The 7,725-nt window shown below is 48.5% G+C and overlaps 1 long non-coding RNA gene and 1 pseudogene across 1 annotated transcript in view; both read right to left on the reverse strand.

Moving 5' to 3' along the window:
* Positions 1-7,026, reverse strand: part of LOC144578820 (uncharacterized) — a 37,671-nt gene extending 30,645 nt beyond the window's left edge. Inside the window, exon 1 of the long non-coding RNA XR_013525254.1 lies at positions 6,943-7,026. This is a non-coding gene — a long non-coding RNA (uncharacterized LOC144578820). The remainder of the gene's footprint in view (positions 1-6,942) is intronic.
* On the reverse strand, positions 369-1,366 carry LOC100400297 (hepatoma-derived growth factor pseudogene; annotated as a pseudogene).
* Positions 7,027-7,725: the final 699 nt, after the last annotated feature.

Here is a 7,725-nt window from a genome sequence, read left to right on the forward strand (position 1 = left end):
TGGCCCAAACAACTTGGAAGTCCCAAAATCTTTTGATGATTAACTACAACTCCTAGAACTCTTGGGTCTACAAAAGGAAAAATGGGTGTTGTCAACCATCAAGGATTTATGGAAGGAAGTCTCTTCCCTACAAGCTGTCACACTTTCCCTGAATCTAGGCAGCTGGGAAAACAGGTGTAGCAGGGGACAGGAGCTCAGGAAGATGCCACGCTCCTGTGCTGCCCCCACCCCCCATTTGAGGATTGCCCCTCCCAGGCCCCATAAGCCTACCATGCTGTTTATGCTCCATCTTTTCCATTTCTACCCCTGATCCCAACCAGAGGTCCAAAATGCCTAGGAGAGTGGAAGAAGGTTGTCAGGAGGTGGAACAGTTGGCCCAGGCCCCAGCAAAAGCTTGGAAAATAGCTCCAAGCAGAAGGAATACAGTGGCCTCATCTCATCCCAGGGAGCAGAAGACATGGCTCTGACTCAGATCACAGGAGTATGGGGACCTAGAGTTAAGGGCCAGGTGGCCTGCTCCATCCAGGTCAATCTCCATGGCCTGGGCTTGGAGTGGGAAAAGTAAGTGGAAGAGGAGAGCAGGCTGGGGTGGAAAAGGGGTTCCCAGTTTGCAGGCCAAGGCCAGTTTCCCCACTAGCACCCAGATAGCAGCAGGAATGGGTGGGGGCTCCTTTTGAAACATTGGTGGCTACAGGCTTTCATGATCTCTGATGCCTGGGGCCTCAGCATCTTCCTTGGCAGCCTCTTCCTCTTCTTCCTCTTGGGGAGGCCCCTGGCAAGAGCCAGGCTCAGAGGGGGTGCTATTTTTTTCCACCTCCACAGGAAGGGGCCTCTTACCCTCCAAGGTGGCTGCCTCTTCTCCTCCCCCTCAGGGTTTTCTGCCTCCTTGGGACGTTTAGGAGAGTCCTCCAGCAGGTCCCCCGCTCTCCTCTTCAGCACTCTTTTCTCGTTCTTCTCCTGGCTCGTCGATGACCAGCTTCCCTTCCTTGTTGCTGCTGCCCTCTGCATTTTCCTTTTATCACCGTGCCCTCTGTGGCTTCGGGCTCAGGTTCAGGCTCTTCCATGCAGCTCTTTTTCTGGGAGGACTGATAGCCAGAAGCCTTGACGGTAGGGTTGTTCTCGATCTCCCACAGCCCCGCACTTTCCTCTTGTTGGGCTTGCCAAACTTCTCCTTGGATTTCTCGTAAGGGAAGAGGTCTTTGGGGCCCAGGAATGCCCCCCCAAAAAAGACTTGGTATTTGTTGGCTGTTGATTTCACGGCATCTTCGGGCATCTCGTCAATCCGGGCGGGCCAGTGTGGGTAACCCTTCATCTTGGCGAACACCAGATGCCCACATTTGTACTCCTGCCAGTTGGATCGCGACATGGCGGGGCTCCGGTCGCCCTGGGCTACGCGCCGGGCCGGGAAGCGTGAGCCCAAGTTTGTGCTTCTGTTTGGGTCCTTTCTATGCAGTCAAGTTGCCACTGCCTTCGTCTTGCCTCCCAACATGGGAAATGATGCACAGGCAGAAGTGACTGGCAGCAGATCACAGTTTAATTGGTGGTGTTTGAACGCTGGCAGCCTAGCTGGAGCTCCCACAAGCAAACCCCGAGGCTTTGACCCGTTTCTATGGAAGACTGAGTCCCTGGAGGGTGTGGCCAAGATTTAACAAGCAGCTCTGTTTTAATGAGTATTTTCTATGAGTACACGTTACCTTTGAGCCTCAAAACAACCCTGTGAAGTCCACTTAACATCCTTACGTTAAGGGTTAGAAGGTTTAGAAGGAGTGATGTTAGGACACCCTGTTCAATAAATGGTGCTGGCAAAATTGGATTGCCACATGCAGAAGAATGAGACTGGACCCATATCTCTCAGTATAGATAAAAATCAACTCAAGAGGAGGCATGGTGGCTCATGCCTGTAATCCCAGCACTTTGGGAGGCAGGTGGATCACCCGAGGTCAGGAGTTCAAGACCAGCATGTCCAACATGGTGAAACCCTGTCTCTACTAAAAGCAAAAACAAAAACAAACAAAAAAATAGCCAGGCTTGGTGGTATGTGCCTGTAATCCCAGCTACGCAGGAGGCTGGGGCATGAGAACTGCTTGAACCCAGGAGGCGAAGGTTGCAGTGAGCTATGATGGCGCCACTGCACTCCAGCCTGGATGACAGAGCAGCACCCTGTCTTAAAAAGAAAAAAAAAATCAACTCAAGATGAATTAAAGACTTAAGTGTAAGAACTGACACTATAAAAATCTTAGAAGAAAATCTAGGAAAAACTCTTCTGGGCATTGGTCTAGGCAAAGATTTTATTACAAAAACCTCGAAAGCACAAGGTTTGGTTTTTGACAAAACCAAAAAAAGACAAATGGGACTTACTTAAACTAAAAAAGTTTCTGCGCAGCAAAATAAACCATCAACAGAATGAACAGACAACCTGCAGAACAGGAGAAAATATTTCCTAACTATGTGGTCCAGTAGGGGACTATTATCCAGAATATACAAGAAACTCAACTCAACAAATAAGTCCAAATAACACCATTAAAAAATGGGCAAAAGACATGAATAAACACTTTTTTCAAAAAGACATATGGGTGGCTAAGAGGCATATGAAAAAGTGCTCAACATCGCTAGTCATTAGAGAAATGGAGATTAAAACCACAGTGAGATCTTATCTCACGCCAGTGAGAATGCCTATTATTAAAAAGTCAAAAAATAACAGATACTGGTGAGGATGCAGAGGAAAGGGAATGCCTGTGCACTGTTGGTGAGACTGTAAATTAGTACAACCCCCGTGGAAAACAGTAGGGTGATTTCTCCATACTGTCTTAAAAATGGAGCTACCATTTGATTTAGCAGTCCCACTACTGGTATCTACCCAAAGGAAAAGAAATCAGTGTCTCAAAAAGAAACCTGCCCTTGTATGTTTATCACAGCACTGTTCACAGTAGCAAAGATATGGAATCAACCCATCAGCAGATGACTGGATCAAGAAAATGTTCATATATATGGAATACTACACTGCCATAAAAAAGAATGAGATCATGTCTTTTGCAGCAACATAGATGGTCATTATTTTAAGTGAAATAACTCAAAAACAGAAAGTCAAATACCTCATGTTCTCACTTTTAAGTGGGAGCTTAATAATGTGCACACATGGACATGGAGTTAGTAGATATTGGAGGCTCAGAAGGGTGACAAGGTGGGAGGGGGTGAAGGATGAGAAATTACTGAATGGGTACAATGTGTATTATTAGGATGATGGTTACACTAAAAGCCCAGGCTTCACCAGTAGACAATCTATCCATGTAACAAGACTGCCCTGTACTCCCTTTTATTATTTTTAAAAAGGGGTGACTTTCCTGAGGCCTCTCAGCCTTGGGTGTAAAGGGCTATGACCAACACTCAGGTCCATCTGGCTCTTTCCATGCAGCCTGGTGTCTTTCTGAATCCTTGTGTCCAGCCTAGGGCCAGGCTCCAGGGGGCCACTAGGGATGGCGGGAGAGTGTCTGGGCTTGGCCGCTAAGGCTGCTGGGCAGGACTCCTGGGGCAGCCTCCTGGCCTGGGGCTCAGTCTAGGGTGGCAGCCTCACTTGACTTGGTCCTTCTCGCTCTTCTGCGGTGAGAGGCACTGCCAGATTCCCCTGCAGACCGTCTCATTGCCCAGGGCATAGTTGATGGCATCGATCGTGGGCACCATTTTGGCAATGAAGGAAGGCACCTGTTGTGGCAAAAAAGTCCAGGAAAAAAGCTTCAAAGCCACCGCACCTCTCTCTGGTCCCACCTGATGACCCCAGTCACCCTCCCCCTGCAGCTGCCAATCGTTTGGTTCTGCAGGCTTGGAGCCCTCCCTGACTAGCTGGCAGAGATGCAGGGCTCACGGAGCCCCATGCAGCGATACTCCTGTCCAGACCCACCTGCTCCCTGCCTGGGCACCAATCTCAATCCCTGTTCACAGAGTCTTTATGTGTACCATCTGGCTGGCTGTCCCTGTCATCTCACATGAGATTTAGGCAATATCAAACAGCGGCCTGGTCTAACTCAGGAACTAGGTGGGGGATGAGGAGGGCGAACTAATGTTCTATGCATTATGAGGATCCAAAGGAAGAAACAGAGAGGAAGAGACTGGCACAGAGGCCATAAATCCAGAAAGAGTCATGAGGTGAGACAGACACAAAGACAAAAGGGGTCTAGTTCTGGGTACGAGAAGTATCTATACCATCTGCAGTTTGGGGGAGATGGAAGTCACGTCTGCGATGACCGCATATAGATACAGGATGGCATACAGGCCCCAGCCTAGCAGCAGTGTCCTGGCTGGCAGAGTGTTCACCTGCGGAGAAATTGTCACAGGAAACCTCAGCTTGCTCCAGGCGGCCCACAGCTCTGTGTGGCCGAGAAGATCAGGTCAGTGCTCAGCGGGCTGGGCTTCAGGAGGGGGCTGAGTCTGCAGGGAAACTTGAGACCAGAGGGGCTCTCTGTTGTTTAAGGCTGTGTGACCTTAAGCCTTTTATTTAAACTTGCCTGACCTCCGCTGCTGTGTCTGTAAAATGGCCTGATAATAACTGACATGGCTGGAGGCTGAGACTGGGGTGGATATGAGCTTCCTCCTGGGTCTGTACTCTTTGCTTGTTTGTCAAATACAGACAGGGTCTCACTATGTTGCCCAGGCTGGTCTCGAACTCCTGGGCCCAAGGGATCCTCTCACCTCAGCCGCCCCACTGCTGGGATTACAGGCATGAGCCACTGTGCCTGGCCCTGACCTGTGCTCTTTAAGAGGAATTCTGGGCTCTGTGAGTACGTGTACAAGGGGCCCCAGGCTGAGCTGCCCTCAGGCCTCAGTCCTAGAACCAACTCACCATCCGCAGCTACAGCCACCTGGCGAGACCACCCAGTCTCGGCTCCCAATGTGAAATACAACCAGTGGGGAAGGGGCTTGTCCGGAGAGAGGGAGATGCTGGGGTGCCGCCTGGGGCCACGAGGGGGCGAAAGACTCGCGCTTAACTTCAGCTGGCGCTGCCAGGCCCCTGCCCCGCACAGACACGCGGATGTGCAAATTCTGACGCTAAAGTTCGTGCCCGTTTTCTCCCTGAAATGACTTTCTTTAACGGAGAGGGTAATTAAGTCGGAAGAGAACATATTTTCTTCTATCTTGGATTTAAAAAAATGTTGACCAAGCGACCTTTTTTCCCCTCTTAATTGTAACTTATTTGGGGAAGAAAAACAACAACAACAACAACAAACAAGGGAGCTCAGCACTGCCGGGCACTCCTGGGGGCCGAGGTCGAGAGACGTGGACTCCCCTGGGGAGGCTGCTCCATCCCGGGAAGCCGCTGGCTCGGGATGGTTTCCCAGGGTCTTGGTGATACCACCGGAGACAATGGTTTAAAGTCAATCCAGAAAAATGAGGAGATCGTGGTGGCAGCCATGTTTCCTTCTTGACTGAGCCTCCAATAAATGTGGACTTTGCGCCTCCAGACAGGGCTTGCGGCGGGCATCGTGCAGGATAGCCTGGAGGTGACACCTATGCCAGCGGCCAGCTGGGAGCCAGGGGAACGGATTCTGGTCCCAGCAAAACCCTTGCTCTCCTTCTGTGACCTCGGGGTCCAACTAAAATAGATTTGCACAGTCCCTTTCCAATTCACAATAAATAGATAAAGTGGCAGATGCAGTGACTTAAAAAGAGCGTGTTTCTTTTATGTGCTGTGTTTGACTACATGGGTGGTGGAGTCTGAGACCTAGGTTTGAATCCAGATGTGTGGCTTTTGGTGAGTTGCTTAGTTAATCCCCTTCTCAGCCTCAACTTTTTTAGTCGTGACACAGGGATAAGGAAACCTCCTTCTGGCTGGGGGTGGTAGCTCAAGCCTGTAATCCCAGCACTTTGGGAGGCCGAGGAGGGTGGATCACTTGAAGTCAGGAGTTCAAGACCAGGCTTACCAACATGGTGAAACCTGTCTCTACTAAAAATACAAAACAAAGCAAGGCATGGTGGCAGGTGCCTGTAATCCCAGGTACTCAGGAGGCTGAGGCAGGAGAATCACTTGAACCCAGGAGGCAGAGGTTGCAGTGAGCCGAGATTGTGCCACTGTACTCTAGCCTGGGCAACAGAGCAAGACTCCTTTTCAACAAAAACCCAAAAACATAATTCACAGATCCTACAATTCACCCATTCACAGTGTACGATTCAGGGTTTTTAGTGTGTCCACAAGGTTGTGCAACCATCACCTCTATGTAATTCCTGAACATTTCCTCAAACCCAATTAGTTGTTGCTCCCCATCTCTCCAAATCCCCTGCTCCTGGTAACCACAAATCCACTTCCTGTCTCTGAGGTTGTGCCTGTCCTGGAAATTCATAGGGATGGGATCATACACTGTGCAGCCTGTCTCTGGCCGATGTCCTCAAGATGCATTCATGCTGGGGCCTGTGGTTTTTGTTGTTGTTGTTTTTGAGATGGAGTTTCCCTCTTGTTGCTCCTTCTCCCTCCAGGCTGTAAAGTCTGAGCTTGAGTTCAGACTGCTGTGCTGGCTGGGAGAATTTGAAACCAGAGGATCTTAGCTTGCTGATTTTCATGGGGGTGGGACCTGCTGAGCCAGATCTCTTGGCTTCCTGGCTTCAGAGCCCTGTTTCTCACAGGAATGAGTGGTTCTGTCTTGCTGGCATTCCAGGCACCACTGGTGTCTGCTGTGGCTAAGCAGCTTCCCAGTTCTGTGCTGGAAACCGGGGTACTGGTGTGGTAGGCACCGGAGGAAATCTCGTTTGTGGGTTGTGAAGATTGTGGGAAAAGCACAGTATTTGTGCCAGAGTGCTGGAGTGTCCGAAAAGTCCCTAGTGGCTTTTCTTGGCTAGGAGAGGGAGTTCTCTCGCCCTTTGCACTTCCCTGGTGAGGTGACACCTTACCCTGCTTCAGTTTGCACTCCTTGGGCTACACCCACTGTCTAGCCAGTCCCATTGAGATGAACCTGGTACCTCAGTTGGAAATGTGACGACCCCTCGCCTTCTGCATTGCTCTTGCTGGGAACTGGACCGGAGCTGTTCCTATTTGGCTATCTTGGCAGAAGTCCCTCTCAATTACATTTTTAATATGCTGAAAGGAACTATCAGTTTAGTCCTGGCATTTGAGATAACATTTTACATGCATAATAAAAATGATATATTAAAATCAATTATTTTTACCCCATAATCCGTGGGAACCATGATTCTTTCCTGGCCAGGCTAAGTAGCCATACCCTGTAGATTCTCATGGAGAAATACACCATTTCATAATCCAGAAAATCAAGGCCTTTTTAGTGTGTGATAGTCACTTATAGAGTGAAGAACATGAATTAGAGGGGATGAGCTGAATATCTGTTGGTAGTGAAGGAAAAAAATAGTAAAATTATTATTGATGTTACTTTAATTATTTTTACTGTCTGTTTCTAATATATGGCTTATAATCTAGAAAATATAGCAATAAAATTACATAAGGATAGTAAATAAAACATTGTACACATATTATTAGTCCATGTTCAACTATTTTTTTAGTAGTTCTGGAGTGTGAGCTTCATATTTGAAGAACATTAAACTATTAATTTAATATGATTTCACAAATGCCTCTGGTTCCAAATTACTAGTAGAACTAAACTGCCAAGGGTACCAATGTATGCTGGTAGGAGCTCTCTGTGGTTTGGTTTTTGCAACTAAAATAAATGTGTTCGTTTACTAGAGTAAGCCTTTGAAGATATAAGTTAACCAATTATAGCATTATGTAGA

This window comes from Callithrix jacchus, chromosome 12 (genome assembly GCF_049354715.1).
Source record: "Callithrix jacchus isolate 240 chromosome 12, calJac240_pri, whole genome shotgun sequence".
Lineage (NCBI taxonomy): Eukaryota > Metazoa > Chordata > Mammalia > Primates > Cebidae > Callithrix > Callithrix jacchus.